Source organism: Pinus tabuliformis, chromosome 7, assembly GCF_031772625.1.
Source record: "Pinus tabuliformis cultivar Carrire ecotype Pingquan chromosome 7, CPIR1, whole genome shotgun sequence".
Lineage (NCBI taxonomy): Eukaryota > Viridiplantae > Streptophyta > Pinopsida > Pinales > Pinaceae > Pinus > Pinus tabuliformis.
In genome coordinates this window covers 976,411,864-976,430,697 of record NC_142293.1, presented here as the reverse complement: position 1 = coordinate 976,430,697, position 18,834 = coordinate 976,411,864, and positions in this window count along the sequence as shown.

Below are 18,834 nucleotides of genomic sequence, written 5' to 3'. Positions count from 1 at the left end.
CTGGATGATGCAAGTGTAAAAACAATGTTCGAGAAGGATACCTGCAATATGGTTTGGGGAGCACTGGTATTGATGCAAGGAGTTTAGATTGGAACTCTGTACAAGCTGCAAGGTAGCACTGTTGTTGATGGGTGCAATAGTTCTGTGGTTCTTGAAAGTGGAGCAGAAAATCTAGTGGTCTCTGGAGAGAAGACCATGCTATGGCATCAAAGGCTTGGACATATTGGAGAGAAGGGACTTCAAATACTTCATGGTAAAGCTATGGTAGAAGGTATGAGTAATAGCTCTCTAGATTTTGATTTCTAAGAAAATTGTATATGGGAAGCAGAAATGGGTGAGTTTCCCCTCTGGTGGTAAGAGGGTGAAACAGATATTAGAACTTGTGCACAGTGATGTGTTTGGACCTGTGAAGGTTCCATCACTGGGTAAGTCTATGTACTATGTATCATTTATAGATGAATTCTCAAGGAATACATGGATATATTTCCTTAAGAATAAATCTGAAGTCTTTGACAGGTTTAAAGAATTTAAGGCTCTGGTGGAAAACTAGACAGAGAAGAAGATAAAGGTGTTGAGGACAAATAACAATGGAGAGTTTTGGAGTAAGGAATTTGAAGAATTCTGTAAGAAGTGTGGTATAGCACGCAGAATACTACTCCATACACACCTGAGAAAAATGGAGTTGCAGAAAGAACGAACAAGACATTGATGGAAAGGGCAAGAAGCATGCTCAAAGGTGTGAGGTTAGGACAAGAATTCTGGGTAGAGCCGGTGGAGACAACATGTTACCTGGTCAATAGATCACCTTCATCAGTGTTGGAGGATAAGACTCCATAAGAGGTATGGACTGGAAAGAAACCCTCTCTTTAACATCTGAGGGTATTTGGATGTGATGCATATGTACATGTTCCAAAGGACAAAAGAACCAAGTTGGATAGTAAATCTGAAAAGTGCATCTTTATTGGGTATAAGGATGGTTTAAATGGTTATAAGCTTTGGAACCCAGTAACAAGGAAGGTTGTGTACAGCTGAGATGTGGTGTTGAGAGAGGTGAAATATGTTATTAAGCATGAATTCCAACCAAAGGAACCTGAGAAGATAGAGTTTGAGCTTAAGGAGGAAGAATCAGACTCTACAGTAGAGGATGAATCAGAACGTGAAGAGCCACAAACTCTGGGTGTGAGAAGATCAGTTTGAGAAAGAAGGCAGCCGGAAAGGTATAGTATATCTACTTTTTGTTCAAATTTTTCTTTATCTGTTACTAATGATGATCCTATAACTATGAAGGAAGCAGTAGATTCAGAGGATGGAAAACTCTGGAAAGAGACCATGGTTGATGAAATGGCATCTTTGCACAAAAATGAGGCTTGGTATATGGTGGAGTTGTCGGCTAGAAGGAAACGCATTGGCAGCAAATGGAAGGAAAGGTGGAGAAATACAAAGCTCCGATGGTCGAAAAAGGTTATTCCCAACTGTCGGGAATTGATTTTGGTGATATTTTTTCTCCTGTTGCCAACGTAGCTTATATTAGATTACTTTTATCTGTTGTTGCTGCTTTTGATTTTGAGGTAGAACATATGGATGTGAAGACATCATTTCTTCATGAAGATCTAGAAGAGGAGATATTCATGAAGCAACTTGAAGGTTTTGCGGTGAAGGGTAAGAAATAATTGGTATGCAAGTTAAATAAGTCTCTATACGGGTTAAAACAGTCACCAAGGATGTGGTATCAGAAATTTGATACATCTATACAGGGACTTGGCTTCACCAAAAGCAAAGTAGATTATTGTGTGTATTTTAAATTAATTGGTGACTGTGTTATTTATCTGGTCTTGTATTTGGATGATATGTTTCTAGTTGGAAATGACAAAGAAATTATCCAGGATTTGAAGACATAATTGTTCTCCAAATTCCACATGAAAGATATTGGTGCTACAATCTATATTTTGGGCAGGGAAATGAAAAGAGATCAGGAAAAGAGGAAGCTCTGGTTAAACCAGAGGAAGTATATCGAGACAATACTACAGAGGTTTAATATGCAGGATAGTAAACCAGTGAAGTTTCCTATTTCTGTAGGTGTAAAGTTATTTGTCGAACAATGTCCCAAGACACAAGAGGAGGAAGAGGACATGTCCCATGTTCCATATGCAAGTGTAGTCGGTAGCTTGATGTATGCAATGGTCTGTACTAGACCAGACATTTCACATGTAGTGGGAATATTGAGCATGTTTATGTTAAAACTAGGGAAGGAGCACTAGATAACAGTGAAGCGTGTTTTTAGGTATTTACGTGGCAATAGTGATTATGGTTTATGTTACCAAGGAATACTAGGATTGGATGGAGTGTTGTATATTCATGGCTTTGTTGATGCAGACTAGGCTGGAGATCTGGATTAGAGAAGTTCTACAAGTGGGTATTCGTTTAACTTATTTGGAGGTGCAGTTAGTTGGATGAGTAAGAAACAATCTGTAGTGGCACTATCAACTACTGAGACAGAATACATGGCAACCACTCATGCAAGCAAGGAAGAATTTTGGTTGCAGAGATTGTGTTCAAGTATGGGGTTAGTACAGGGAGCTATAAGAATAGAATGTGATAGCCAAAGTGCAATTTTCTTGGTAAAGAACCCTGCTTATTATTCAAAGACAAAGCACATTGATGTTCAGTATCACTTTGTGAGGGATATGATAGAAGACAAAAAGGTGTTGCTGGTAAAGGTGGACACTTTGAAGAATATTGCAGATGCATTGACAAAATATGTGAGCTCTGAGAAGTTCTCTTGGTGTAGAGAAACGATGGGCATTGTAGGGCTGGATAAATGACTAAGCTCTCCTGTGCCCCCCTATGGAAAGAAAACAACAAGTGGGAGAATGTTGGTTTGTGTTATATTCTTTCCACGACTAGCCTCCGTAGTTAACCGAGGAGTTAAAGGGGGGGCATAGCCCCCCCTTCGTTGTGTCGATTACACAGCGGGGGGGTCACAGGGGGGTTGAGGGGGCTGGTAGCCCCCCTCTACAGGGTCTAGGGCAGTGCCTCGGGGAAAATAATTTTGGACCCTATATTAGGTTGGGCAGACCTACCTATGGTTTTGCACGTGTTGGTTTTCGGTCCATGGTTTTGGACACGATGGTTTTTAGTCCATGGTATTAGATTCTTCGGCATGTATAAATATGTATTGTAACATTAAAAGGAACATAATGAATAATCAAGTTGATAGTCCAAGTTTTGGGATCCAAGGGAAAATCTCTATGTATATGTGTTTTCTCTGTTATGCTCTCACATTGTTTATTTTCTATGTTTTAGAATTTTTATGCAAGTAATTTCTCTATGGGGTTAAAACCTACAAAGAGACCATAAGAAAGTATGTCGAAACCACAGCAGCCATAGCATAAACGCACGGTCCTCTTAGCAAAATATTGTAGTCAAGGGGTCCGTCAACAACCTCAACTTCAACAGTTACAGTTTCCCCCTTGATCTATCTGGAGGTTAGTTAAAATTCCACAAGGCGTATAAGTGCAACCGTCAAAAGCTTTTAACATTGTAGGTGATTGTGACAAAGGCGATGATCCAAGTGTTTTCCAGAAACTCATTGACATAATACAAGTAGATTCACCGTCATCAATAATGGTTCAGTGAATGATTTTATTAAAAGCATTTACTTGGATCAAGAATGCTAACTATGCTAGTAATTGTGGCGTATAACCCGCATGGTTAAAAACCACAAGATTGGAATCCGTTGGATCAATTCCACCAATTGCTGACAATAAAGTCTTCTTTTGGGAGGGACAGTTTTGAAGCACCTCAAGCATCGACATAGCAAAAGGTGACTGAGTGAAATCTTCTACTATGTTATAATTTTGTGTTGCTCGATCTCGAGGGTCAGGGAAAATTTTAAGAACCCCCCCTAAATTTACATGTATAATAAATGGGTGAATCTCCATGGTATATAGGAAAAATGGAAGGCGATTTTGTCAATAATATGATATGTATATATAATTTTTTGGCGAATCTCTTACCAGGCATGGCGAATATTTTACTCAATTATAAAATCTTGTGTTTATTGAATACACAAATGAAATCATTGCATTTATTTAAAATATCTTTTGAAATCAAAATTACTGAAATTACATATCGATAACCTAGTGGGTGTAGTATAAAATTCACCTGCGCCATTCACAGAAAGCATGAGCAAAAGCCTAATACTATATATAAAACCAAGAAAAATTTAAATCCATGACTTCTAGGGACCTCATAACCACCTTGCCAATACACAAGTATGTTCCTGTTTGCAATTAGAAAAATTACCCAAATTACAATCTGTTTACTCCAGCATATGTTGGAAAGTTATAGAAGGATGACTAGTGCAATCAATCCATTCCTTTTAGCCCTGGATTTGTTTAAGTATACAAATATACTTGTCCAATGTCTATGCTTTAACCATTCACCTTAAGATGTTTTTACAATATAATTTCCTAAGTCTATTTAATATCTTCATTATCATAAAAACCAACCTATATCCATCTTAACTCCACATCTACCACTCTTAGGGGGATGAAATCTATTTATCCCTCTGAGCACTTGGTAGACCCAGAATTAAGATGGATCTAAGATGATAGAATTTCCCTTTAAATAGTCTATGCTCACATGAATACCATGGTATTACCATGGGTCAATACCATGGGTTATCATAAACCTGGAGCTTAAAAATTGCTATTAGTAATTTATAAAAATTAATAAAATTAATAGTTGATTTTTATTTTATTTTTTATTTTAACCAAGCTAAAATGTTTAACATACATTACATTACAACATACATTTTTACTCTTGATCGGATCAAATATTTTTTCACTCTATGCTAGTTTGCATATCATGATATTTGATACCTATCGGGGGTTAGTAGATCCAGAGTAGAGATGGATCTATGTTGGTTTAATTCCCCCATTTAAATAGGCTACATTCTAGGTGAATACCATGGGTCAATACCATGTGCCATTTTGGTGAATACCATGGGTCAATACCATGTGCCATTTTTATTTTTATTAATACTAATGTTAGGGTTAATAATGTTTTTTTCCTTGGTATTAATAACAATCTAGTCCATGGTATTTGTCCCATAGTATTTTGCGCATAGGTTTCACCTAAATATAACACATTTTTTGAGTGTTCGTAAATATAAGGTAACTTATGGAGTAAATATAAAAAAAAAAATTATTTGTTTACCATACCTCTCGTTTATTTATATTTCTATTAATTTACCATACCTCTTTTACAAATATGGTATTTGGCCCATAGGATTCACTTAAATAAAACCTCTTTCTTGAGCCTTCATAAATAGAACTAGGGTTATGGACTAAATATAAAAAGAGGTTTTATTTATTTACCATGCATCTAGTTTATTTATATTTTTATTTATTTACCATACCTTTTGAGTAAGTATAAAAAGGCGTTTTATTTATTTACCATACCTCCACTTTACTTGTATTTTTATTTGTTTACACCCTTGCATGTATATAAGGTGACTTATGGAGTAAATATAAAAAATGTTTTATTTATTTACCATACCTCTCATTTATTTATATTTTTATTAATTTACCATACCTCTTTTATAAATATGGTATTTGGGCCTTTGGCCAATAGGATTCACTTAAATAAAACCTATTCTTTAAAATGGGCGAATGGATTCACTTAAATAAAACCTATTCTTGAAAATGGGTGAATGGAAGGTTGTAACTCCTAATTTCAAGGGATAAATTTACCTTTTTTACCCTCTCCCTTAAAATAAGGTGGGTTATTTGAGGTGATTTGTAAAAATGTACTATGATACAAAATATTCGCCCACAAAAAATTTAAAACCCCTTAATTTCACCAAAGGGCGAACATTCGCCCCTAAAATTTTCTAAGTCGAGGGTTGAATGTAGATTTATGTACAACTCCCTTAGGTGGTTTTATTGTTAACTTTGGTGCAATGGGTGGTGGAATGGAATCATATGAAGTTGAAGTCAAAGTATTAGGTTGATCTGTAGCCTGGTTATTCGATGATGATGGTGGATTACCGTAATATTTACTTCGTGTAGTCACCATAACATCAGTTTTAGGCTTAGTGGCGGATGGCATAAGAACTTGTGAAGTGGAAGCATGATCTGTAGAAACCATATGAGTCTTCGGGTTTGGAAAAGGGTCTATCAAAACAGCAGATGTACTAGAAGTCTTAAGAAGTTTTGAGACTTCAGAGTGGTGAGGACAGTCTCGCGTAAAATGCTCATCGTTACAAATTAAACATGGGTAACAAGGCTTCCTAGCCGGAGAAGGGGAATCAGATGATTTCTCTTTAGGGGTATTATTTTGTTTCTTTTTGGTTTCCCCTTCTTCTTTCTTCCAGTTTCTTTTCATTCTTCCCTTTTTCAGATGATACGACATTTATTTTGAAAGAAAGTGTATTATCATGTGCATTTGAAGTTTGATTTGAAATAGCAAGTGTTTGACCAGATGGTCTACCTGCTGTTTGTGTGCTTGAAGAACCAATCACACCATCACCGGCATGAGAGTCCTTACTAGATGGAGGTGGTGGAACAATAAAAGTTGGTCTAGGTGCATTTGGAATCTTGTCATAGAGTGTGCCACACTTGGTGTAAATCAAGTCTAAGTATTGGGCACGAGAAATTACTTGCTCTTCAGTAAAAACTCTTTTAGCCACATCCTTTGTGATAGATGGCAACAAGGATTTAATAAACCACTCAGCTAAAAGTTGATCAGGAACAAAAGTTTTGACCATTCGACAACGATGATGCCACTCATGAATATGATCAGAAATGTGAGTAGCAATGGTCTGTTTAAAGTTAGTCAACAATTCCATTCTAGTTTCATATCTGATGGGTAGCTGGAAGTGGGTTAAAAATGTAGTGGCTAAGGATGTGAAGTTGTCAAATGAAGCTCGTGCTAATTCAATGTACCACTTTGCAGCCGGACTAGTAAGTGTTCGCTGGAAAAGACATAGTCTTACTGAATCATCATTCAGGGAGTTTGATGAACACCATAAATGAAAAGTCATAACATGATTGGACAGATATTCTCCAGGGTTTCCATTGAACTTTGGAATATCAAAAGGAAATTTGTGTGGAATCACTAGCCACCAAGGTGCATAAAGAATGGGATCATTGGTAAGCCAATTTAAATCCGATAATTCAAGTGTTGCGACAAAAGGCAACTATCGATTTAGGTCGGGTTGAGCGTAACCAGGGTAAGATGGAATTTCCTGGGCAATAGGCCTTTGCATACCAGCATAAGGAATCTGCTACTGGTAACCTTGATAGAGGTAGGTTTTTTGAGCATATCCATTATAAGGTGGTTGTTGGGCATTGGGATAAATTTCTTGTTTTCCAAACCCAGCATAGACTTGTTGACCAGGTCCTGGGTACGCTTGTTGTTGACCAAACCTAGCATAGGCTTGTTGACCAAGCCCAGGATAGGGTTGGTATTGTTGGAATTGTTGTTGTTGATATTATGGTTGCCAAGGTTGTTGAAGCAATTATTGTTGATGCAATGGTTGTTTCCCACCATTGTAACTTTGACCAGGTTGTGAATAAACTAGACCAGTATAAGCCTGAGTCATCCCAGTTAATTGTACACTGGCCTGAGGTTGTTAGATTCCAGACACAAACGGTTGTTGTAAAATGGCTTGAGAAGACTAAGCCTATAGACCTTAAACTTGAGGGTAAGAGGTTGAAGGACCATCTTGCAAAGGTTGAGATTCAATCAACTAAGCTTTTAACTGTGGTAAAGTCATAACAATAGGCTTAGTAGGTTTGGATGAAATAGGTTGCATTAGTTGTGATGGATACACAAGCCTTGGTTGAATGGGAATTGTTGGCTTTCATTGACAAATAGTCATTCCAGAATCAGTTGGACCTAAAGATGACAGGATACTGAAATATGATGGCCCCCTATAAAATGGAGGATAAGCAAATTGGGCATATTGTTCTCCATATGGAGGAAATCTAGTGTAAAGTGGATACATGGGATGATAACTAGATGGACCAACTTGATATTGACTTGATGGATCAAAATGTTCAGTACCCGTAAGTGAAGAACCAGGTAAAATTCCAGTGGAGGACATGGGTGAAGACCATGGACTAGAAGCAACACCTGAGTGAGTTTCACATAATGATTGGTAACCTGGTGGGACGGACAGAACACCATACAGATGTGACTCGGGTGTTGTGGTAAACATCGAAGAAGTAGCAATAGTAGATTCTATCGCAGCTGTATCAGATGATACAGTCTGGGATTTTGATTCAACCATAGTCAAATGACCTAATAAATGTCCCAATGAATCAACAGGAGTTTGAAAGTAAACAGGATCAAAAGGAGCAATAAAATTAGGAGTATAAGGATAAAGATAAAGCACTGGTCCAAAATGAGTTGGAGTTATGGGTGAATCTTCTTCAGATTCCTCTTCAATAGCAATCAAACCAGGTGGAAGGATTTCACTGTCAGGTCCATAACAAATTTTCGATGTTTGACTCTGTGGTAAAGGGGAAGTCTCTACAGTTACAAATGTCTGAGGATAAACCGGTCAATTTTCTTCTGGTACGGGAACAAATTCTGATTGTTCAACTTTGAGATCCAAATGTTTTGGTAAAATAACAACAAGTTCAAGATGAAATTCTTGAACAACTTTTGGTTCAAAAATAACTTCTGGTTGAATTTTTATTGGTTCATGATTAACTTCCGGTTGAATAGATTCAAGTTCAAAATTAGTTTCTTGTTGAATAACTTCTTGTTTGACAACTTCAATTACCATTTCACTAGGTTCACTTTTAGTGTCCTCAGGTAATTGTAAAGGTTCCACTTCAGTAGCAGATAAACTAGTAACATTAGGAGTATTTGGAATCGCAGTACATATCAGTATAGGTGACTATGGTAAATCAAATGAAGAACCAGAAGCTTGTGATGTATTGGACTCAGTTAAACGAGACCACTTTGATCGACTAGGTGTAGCTTCAAGCGTTAAAGGTGGTTTACTCGATGTCCTCCACGAACAACGGGGTAAAGGTTGATGTTCCTCCATGATTGTTGATTGATTTTATTACAAAAGGAAATAAACAGAAAGAGGGTAACCTAGGCGAAACAATTACCGAGAAATTGTGAACTGCAATATACCACCTCAGTAAACCAAGGACTTAACATACGTGCAGGCAATCTCCCTGAATGTTGTGTTTGGTGTATCAGAGTGTACAAGGCCACTGACTCGGTTACCTATGGATAGATAGCAACCTAGTGTAGTCCTCCCAAACATACCCAAAAGTACGTGGAGGCCCAATCTGTGTTAGCGTTGTTTAAAGTGAAACCGCACAGTGAGAGCATTCTTTTATACTTTACATACTGTAACACCGCCCTATATACCCAAAAGTACGTGGAGGCCTAATCTATGTTAGCGCTGTCTAATGTGAAACCATACAGTGAGAGAATTCATTTATACTTTACATATTGTAACACCACCCTATATACCCAAAAGTACGTGGATGAGTTACGATATACTTACGTACGTGGAATGAGGTATCACACTCGAAATGTATCATAGACAAGTTAGCGATAGCTGCTATGTTTTATGACTACAGAACACATCTTTAGCGTATAACCTCTAAATGTTATGCGTTAAGTTACAATGCTCCATTAGGTTAATTGAGATAACTTTTAAGTTGATCTTGTTTAAAAGTTTGTCTTTCAGGTTCACCACGTGATGTTTCTGAAACTCCTAGAATGCAACTAAGATGAGAAACATTCTTTTCATTTGATTTTAACAATGAAAACTGTAACTAAAAGGGATAGAGAAATTAGAATCTTTCAACAAAGAGCACAGAGCACATCTAATGCAAATTTACCTATAATATTCCTACAAGCACACACAAACTTCTAAATACACAATGCATGTTTTTCTTTTCATTTCTTTAATTTTTATATGAACATCATGAAACTAAATGCACAAATGGTGAATCAATAATTTTCACAAGAAACGAAGACTTTATGACAGTTTCTTTTTCAAAGAAATGAAGACTTATGACACTTCCTTTTCAAAAAAGACTAGTCGATGCAAGCTAACTTTGACAATGAATTAATAATGATAAAGAAATCCCTTAAGAAACACTAAACAATCAAGGTCAAAGTAGGGCTAGGAGAGGGAATTCAAATTGATTTCAGAACCATAAGAAACATTGATCTTTCAGCAAACAACTTCATAAGAAAATTTGGAAAAAACCAAGCCAAAGGTGGATTTTTTGGCTTAATGAGGATCAACGCAGGGGCATAGTGGGAGACAGTGCGTTGCAGAGCATTATCTCTAAGCTAAGGTTGGTTTGCAGTGCACTGTGTTAAGAGAAACACTACACTGGTGCTAGAGAGGCTAATCAAGAGACAATCAAGCACAATTTTTTAACCAAAAACACTTCAAAATGACTGAAATAAGATCAATAAAGGCAATTAAAGTCTACTAGGATGTAATATGATGACGGTAAACCACTAGGAATGATGGTCGTTCCCCAGCAGAGTCACCAATTTTTTATATGTAATTTGTACCTACAGATAAATACATCTTCCCTAAGTGGGTAGCTACACTTAGAACAACAGAAATAAAGATTTTAACCTTTTCCTATGATAGATATGTTAGTGTCTAGATTTACCTCAGGCTTAAAAGGTAGGATCTAGGACCAACATCAAACCACGCTCATCCTGGTAGCTAGCCCTACCAGGTCAGGAGAGGGCTCTCTCCGGGTTAATCTCAGCAAATTATGATCAATGAGGGCTTGAGATGACTGAAATATCTTCTGATCTTAGGCTAGGTATATGTGCAATAGAGTTTGATTAAATAAAATGATAATTTTGTTGGCTCAGATGGAAAGATAGATTTTGGGTGCAGGGATTAAGGCTCAGTCTTGCAGAGATCTCAATGGGGCAAGGTAGGAAATCGTTTTGACACTTAAATTTGAATGAGATGGAAGGAATAGACAGGTGAGGTGTTGAAGAGGGCAAGAGAAATCATGAATCCTCCCCAAATAGCTGAAAACATCAAGAAACTAAGCAAACTACAAGTAGAGCACTACACTTTCAATGGATTCTACTTACACTCTTGTTTGTTTATTTCATAAGAAAGATAGAAAATGGCATACATAACACATAAGAAAATTCACAATTACAAAGAAAAGCACTATACCAAGACAAATTGCCACATGGATCCCAAAGAGTGCTACAAATCCTGGTCTCAATTCCTTAGCCAAAATGAAAATATGAGTGTACAATGAAGTTCTTTTCTTTCTCAAGAGTCCAACCATGCTAGTGACTGAAAAACAACATAATATAGACAAACATAGCTCATCCTTGCCTCTAGGGGTCGAGCACACATGTTTATGAGCTGTTTCAACTAATTCCAAATTGAGAACTAGAAATTAGGCAACATAACAGCATGCCTCTAGAAACAAGGGAACTGATTCATTCAGTTTCAAACAACCTTTAAACTGATGAATCTGCCTCTACAAGTGAAAATCTAACATATTTACATCATGATCCATTAATGTACATCAAATTACATCACAAATTTGCCATTAGGAAAGTAAAAAAGTCAAACTAGGCAAAGCTGGGCGAAAAACAGATCAAAACTTGGTCAAACTAGAAATTTTTCCTCTATTCGCTGCGCCTGATTCTCTATGCATAGCGCCTATTTTGACCCACTTTTTGAGGCCTTCCCCATATCCAAATAAGCTCTAGGTGTGCTTTCTGGAAATTTCTACCTGTCTACTTTCTAGCCCAGGTGGAATTTTTCAATTTTTCCTCCATTTGCACCTCCAAAATTCCATTCTCCCAACATTTCTTCCTATGTGTCAAAATAGGGGCAATGAGGTCATTTTTTGAGTGTTTTTGACCCTTTTGAGGGCTCAAAACCTGCCCAAATTTCTTGGCCATAGGTAGGCAAGCATAAATTTTCATGCCAAATCCAAAAATGTTTATTTTTTGTGATTTGGAGGCTCCCAGCAAAAGCGAGCACCACGTGGCGCAACACATAGGGCATAAAACCTTGTTTTTGAGCCAAAAAATTTCTAAAATGCAAAAATTGCTCCAAATTTTTTGAAAATTGGGCTGAGTCTTCTCTATCAAGAGCTATGTTGGGCCAAGCAAGCCTCGACCAATATCTGAAGTCGATCATGCCCCTTTTTCCTCTTTGATGCTCCCTTCAACTTTGCCTTTAAACTCCTAATTCTCGCTTGGCACACCAAGTTCCTTGACAAGTAATGATATGACAGGTTTCTAAGCATATTATTCTCATTGATGGCCTTTTCTAGCTTCCTCTCCAAGTGGATATTGGCTCTTTCAAGCCATGACTCCCTATCGGCATTAATCTCCTGCTCAAGTGAAGTGAACTCCACCCTCCTCCTTTGGGTAGCTTGGCGATTCTCCCGAATGTTTTGCAACTCCATAATCACCTGCTGGTCCTCAAGCTGCTTATTCCTCTGCTCCAGGTATTTTATTGTCCATTGGGCTCTATCCAAGTTGGTGGACAAGGCATCAATGTCCGCCTGCTGCTCCTGAATGATTTCTCTAAGATTTGTGCTTTGCGGGCCCATATCAGTATCATCACCCTCAATGAGAATGAAATCAGTCTCCCGCTCACCTGATGGTCCTTCCTCCTACAGTGGCCTCTTGCCTCGATCCTGAACCTGTTGTGTTGATGACGGAAGAGATGCCCCTTCCAACCCAGGTGGATATAACACTCGCTTTGCTGCTGCAAACAACCATCTAGTGCCCTTCTGATAGGTGATGAACACCGACACACTAGTGGGTTGTGTCTCTTGGCCCTCATGCTGATAAGAAGGTCCACCTATCTCATGTAAATCCTCTGAAGGTCCCTGTGAAGCTCTGAAAAACTCACGAGAGATGAAGTCCTCCCAAGTGATGCCCTGTAAGCCAAGCTGATGAATGACCACAATTTTGATGAGAGCAAAATGGTAAATATTGTTGAACTGCTGCTGTGGAGTATTTTGCTACACTAGGGTGGTCATCTTCTCTATGTTTTGACCCATGAAGTAAGGGATGTTCATCATCTGTGCCTGGGTAAAATGCATCAGCAGCCTGATATGATAAGCATATAAACGGGAGAACCGGCCCTCACAGCGGAAATACTTCATGATCAATTTCATTAAAGGAGCATATTCATCTTTGAGGTACTAAAAAAGGAAACACTCTCTTGAGCTGTCTCAAAAAGTCGGGCTTGATGTACGGTTCATAATGCTACCAGTCAATTTTCTGCCTCTTGTTCCATTGCTCTCCAATGTTGGGAATACCGGTTGCTAGTGAAATGGATTCTGGTGTTAATGTGAAATTGACACCAGTTAGAGTGGCTTGATCACCATGTAAATGCAGCACAAACAAGCGAGCCAAGTCATGATGAAACTGAATGCTAGCAACCTTCTCACAAAATTCATAACATGACTGATGTTGGAAACAAGAGATGGCAAGAGGGCAAGCCTGTAATTCAACAAGAGTGGTTGGTTCTTCTCTGATATGTTTGCCATCTCTATGAGGCCTCCTCGGTGCCTGTCCCTCTTTTGGTGAGTCACTGTGGGTCTCCTCTTCATAATCATATGAAGGATCAGATGCCATGTCTGCTGGTGAAAAAACTGTCTTGGAGAAGTAGGTGCTGATGTGTTAAACTGTATTTAACTGTCTTTGATGATGTGTTTGACCTCTGCCACCAAGGGAAAACAATGAAATGAGGGATTGTGGAGGGGTAATTTAGGGAAATAGGGAATTAGGGAATGATTTAGGAGGGGCTAGGGTTTGGGAGTTTGTTTTTGGAATTTTGGGAAAGGGAACTTGGGATAGGGGATTAGTGAATTTAGGGGGTTGGAGAACTTAGGGAATAAGGAAATCGATGGAAAAATGGGGTAAGGGAGTGATGGAGGAATTTAAAGGATGGACTTGGTAGCAAAACAATCAATCAAAACCCTAGCACTATTTGCTTTGGAAATTTTGAAGAAGTAGGGTTTGATTTATTCAAACAATCACCATTCATCAACCACCATGAAACAAGCATCAAACTTCGATAAAATACAGTGATGGAGGCTCTACGTACTTGTACCAAGACAAATCCACGCGTTTTGGGCGATTTGGAGCATGCTTTGGCAGTTGTCGGGCTTGTTGGCTATGTGCATCGCTCATCCAACCCAATGCGCCGCGCCCAGTGTATGTGCCATGCCCGTGTCTTTTTGCACTGAGAAATGTGTCCCAATGTGCCGCGCCGATTATGTGTGCCACGCCTCCTACCCAGTGCGCTGTGCCCAGCGACTTGGAGCAATTTTTCCCAAATGTATCACTTGCTCACCACAACAACTTTGCTTTTCTTTCTCCTTGATCTTGGAGTGCAAATGAGCATTAAACATTTGGAGAAATGATTTATACATGGAGCTTTTAAATTTTAATTTTGCAAAACCCACTTTCATAATGTTTTGAAAATGACTTTATTTTCAAACTCTATTTTTTTGACTTTTTCACTTCATTTGAGCTTTGTGATGAACTAAATGACCTGAGATTTGCTTGTTTTGCAGGTGTTGGAACTACTGGAGCTAAGGAAAGAAACCAGGGTTGCATATGGAGTGATACACAATGAAGAAAACAAAATTTCATGATTTTTGTACAATAAAGGCAAAATACTCTGTTTTTTCCTCAAAACAGAATTTTGAGGAAAAACACATTTTCGAACACTTGGTAATGAAATTTATTGATGTTGAAACCTCCTCATGGCCTGCTGGTTGTTATTAGACACTTTGAAACTTTTTTTGACGAAACCCTAATGAAACCTTAGAAGATCTTTGCAATATTTAAGACAAAAAGAAGACTGTATATGCTTTGAAATGAACAAACATGAGCCAGCAGGTAGATAACATGAGGAATGCCACTACCATCAGATGATCCATGTGCCTAATGGAATGCAAATGACTGGGCGGGACACAGTTTGGTCAATTTAGTGTGTCCTAAATTGCTATTTAAAATGTCAATCTAGGATTCGTAAACTGATGAAGTGAAGTGCACTATATGTGCAAGATAACTGTTTTCTTAGTCTTTTGTCGTTTTTGAGTTTTTTTTTTAATTTGATTTTTTTTGTTTATCTTCTGTGGATTCCCTAGTGTGTGATGGCGAAATTGAAAGTTAAGTATGGATGGTAATGGTGATTTCTACAGTGATTTTCCAAACTTAAAATTTCTCAAAAAGAAAGTTTCAAACTGACTATAATGAAATCAATTCTCAAAAGGAAGTAAATGTACCAAAACAGTGAACTAGTGACAATGGCCTAGTATCCTTACTGCTGCATGAAAAAGAAAATAAAAATTGAACTTAAAGCAACTCAAAGACTGAAAGCAAAGCAAACTTAAATCACACTACTTCAACCCACATTTTGACCGTTCACCTTTCGAATCACTCCGGCTATAGGAAGTAATCATAAACAAGCTAAGTAACATGATATCTAAATTGTAGGAAATTAAATTGCATAAAAGGAAACTAAGATTTACCTACTTATTCATATTTCAACTCTTGAAAATGAAATAAGTAATTCAATCTCTAACTTGTAGGAAAGCAAACTAAATCATACTACGACAAGTAATATTCGGATTCCTTACTAATTGAGTCGCTTGGCTATAGAAAGGAAATCATAAATAGATGAGTAATATGATGTCTAAGTAGCAGAAAAGTAAATAAGCAAAACAAAACGTGAAAGAAATGACAGTGTTGGAATTAAACTCAGGAAATGAAAATCAGCAGAAAGGACAAGATGATCTCATGTCAGTAGTTACCAAAAATATGTAAATTTGCCGAGGCTGCCTACAAAAACCTGTAAAAGAAGCACTGATCAGCTAACAGTTAGAAAAGAAAACATAAAGGAAATATGAACAACAATGAACATCAGAACAGCGCAATATATATATACAAGCAATGATTATAAAAACAGTAAATTAAAGCAAATAAGAAACTATACAAAGCTTTGGTGTACAGGGGCCCTCTGCAACCTCGGCTAGTCAATCACTTAGTCACAAATTGAATTCAAGAATGTTGTCTTCTCATGTATTTAAAGTGCAGTAATAAAACAAAGTAAAGCACAGTACAATGGGCTGATAACAACAGTCAAAATTACATCTCCAAAAGCTAACTATCCAGCGTATATCAACGTGTTATTTATAAGTGAAAGTGCTGCAACTAATTCCTATATTTTATGTTGCCAAGAGACACGTAAATCTCCTTGGCCTAAGATCTATCGTTATGGTCATCATGACAGTTGAATCCATGGAGTGGTGGCTGCTCGATTCAGTTCACGAGCTGCTCTACTGGTGTGACAGTACCTCCGGAAACTAAGGATCGTGCCACGCAAACCTTCACGTGGGAAAAACAGAGTCGTGCCACCACAAAACTCCTCGTTTGGCCCTTCCTTTGACCATCGTTGACCACGACCGTTTATGAGTGATTTGGCTGAACTGAGGGGACACACTCCATTTACATGTCACTTGCAGCTTTCCCATGTGGCCAGTTTCTCCATTGGACACCTATAACATATCCTTTAACAAAATGGCTGCGGAAACTTGGGCTGGCTACGGAAAGTGACAAGTTTCCGCAGCTGTTTGAACAAAAATCTAAATCAAACAACAGCCATAAACATAGTTAGGAAACCATTTCATAAGCTCTTTTTTAGACTAATATGCAATGATTTGACAGCTTGGTGGATGAAGTAAATGGAAAAAGAAGGCTGAAAGGGTATATAGGGAAGGGCAGGTTTGGGACTCAACATACCCCCACTGTGAAGGTGTTGCATGTCCTCATGCAACCAAAATTTATTCATTCCCCTCTAATCCATATGTTCTGATGCTTCTGCTAGGACATCTAGCCCTCTTTTCTTCTTCTTTGGTGCTACCACCATCCTTGGTTTCCTTATTAGACATCTGAATTTGAGATTGATTAATGCTCTGCTCAAGTTTTTGCACTTTTTCTTCAGTTTCTTGTTTTTCTCTTGCCATAGTCCCAAATGGAGCATAGTGTTATCATGAATAATTTTATCTACTTTGCTCTACTCTTTGAGTGCTTCATTTTCCTGCTTGATATGCCTGTTTAGGACCTCTAATTCAAATACCTCTTGCTTTAAGGATTGAACTTGTGCATCTAGTGGCAGAGTGGTACTCGGACCTGCAGCTGATTTTTCTAATGATTCCAAGTAGTCATATACCTCCTGTTGATTGGGATCTACCTCAGGTGATTCTACTTCTTCAATTATAATGTGTCTCCCTGTAGAAGGAAAGAAAGGATCTTTTCCTAATTCAGATTCGATGGATGGTGTGGGAGAGTCTCCTAATTCAACTACTGCCTCTTGAATTCCAGGAATCCTAAGGCTAGGAGTGTGGGTTGGAGATGTTGGAGGTGTCTCTTGTCTATTCCTTGAAGTAGATGGAGTTGTGAAAATCAAACTCTTGGCTCTAGCTAAAAACCTTCGCCTAGAATCTCTTGCTCTATGCATGTCATTTTTATTTTTCTTCAAGTCGGGCTAATAATTCTCTTTCTGATCTTCCAGGTCACTCTAGGTGCAAGAAGAGAGCATACTCAAGAAACTATTAAACCAATAACTTTCTCTTTTCTGATCCTCCATGTCACACTAAGCGCAAGAGGAGAGCATACTCTGAGAGGTTACCAATTTTCCTTCCTTGATTTTTTTTTTTGTTTTAAGAAATTGGCTACCTAGTTTCACTTCCCCGGCAACGGTGCCAAAATGTTTGGTCAATTTAGTGTGTCCTAAATTTCTATTTAAAATTTCAATCCGGGATTCATAAACTGATGAAGTGAAGTGCACTATATGTGCAAGATAACCGTTTTCTTAGTCTTTTGTCGTTTTTGAGTTTTTTTTTAATTTGTTTTTTTTTGTTTATCTTCTGTGGATTCCCTAGTGTGTGATGGCGAAATTGAAAGTTAAGTATGGATGGTAATGGTGATTTCTACAGTGATTTTCCAAACTTAAAGGTTCTCAAAAAGAAAGTTTCAAACTGGCTGTAATGAAAGCAATTCTCAAAAGGAAGTAAATGTACCAAAACAGTGAACTAGTGACAATGGCCCAATATTCTTACTGCTGTATGAAAAAGAAAATAAAAACTGAACTTAAACCAACTCAAAGACTGAAAGCAAAGCAAACTTAAATCACACTACTTCAACCCACATTCTGACCCTTCACTTTTTGACTCACTTCGGCTATAGGAAGTAATCATAAACAAGCTGAGTAATATGATATCTAAATTTCATAAAAGGAAACTAAGATTTAACTACTCATTCATGTTTCAACTCTTGAAAATCAAATAAGTAATTCAATCTCTAACTTGCAGGAAAGCAAACTAAATCATACTACGATAAGTAATATTCTGATTCCTTACTAATTGAGTAAAGCACAGTACAGTGGGCTGATAAAACAAAGTAAATCACAGTACAGTGGGCTGATAACAACAGTCAAAATTACATCTCCAAAAGCTAACTATCCAGCGTATATCAACGCGTTATTTATAAGCGAAAGTGCTGTAACTAATTCCTAGATTTTATGCTGCCAAGAGACACGTAAATCTCCTTGGCCTGAGATCTAGCGTTATGGTCATCATGACAATTGAATCCATGGAGTGGTGGTTGCTCAATTCAGTTCACGAGCTGCTCTACAGGTGTGCCAGTACCTCCGGAAACTAAGGATCGTGCCATGCAAACCTTCACGTGGGCAAAACAGAGCTGTGCCACTGCAAAACTCCTTGTTTGGCCCTTACTTTGACCGTCGTTGAC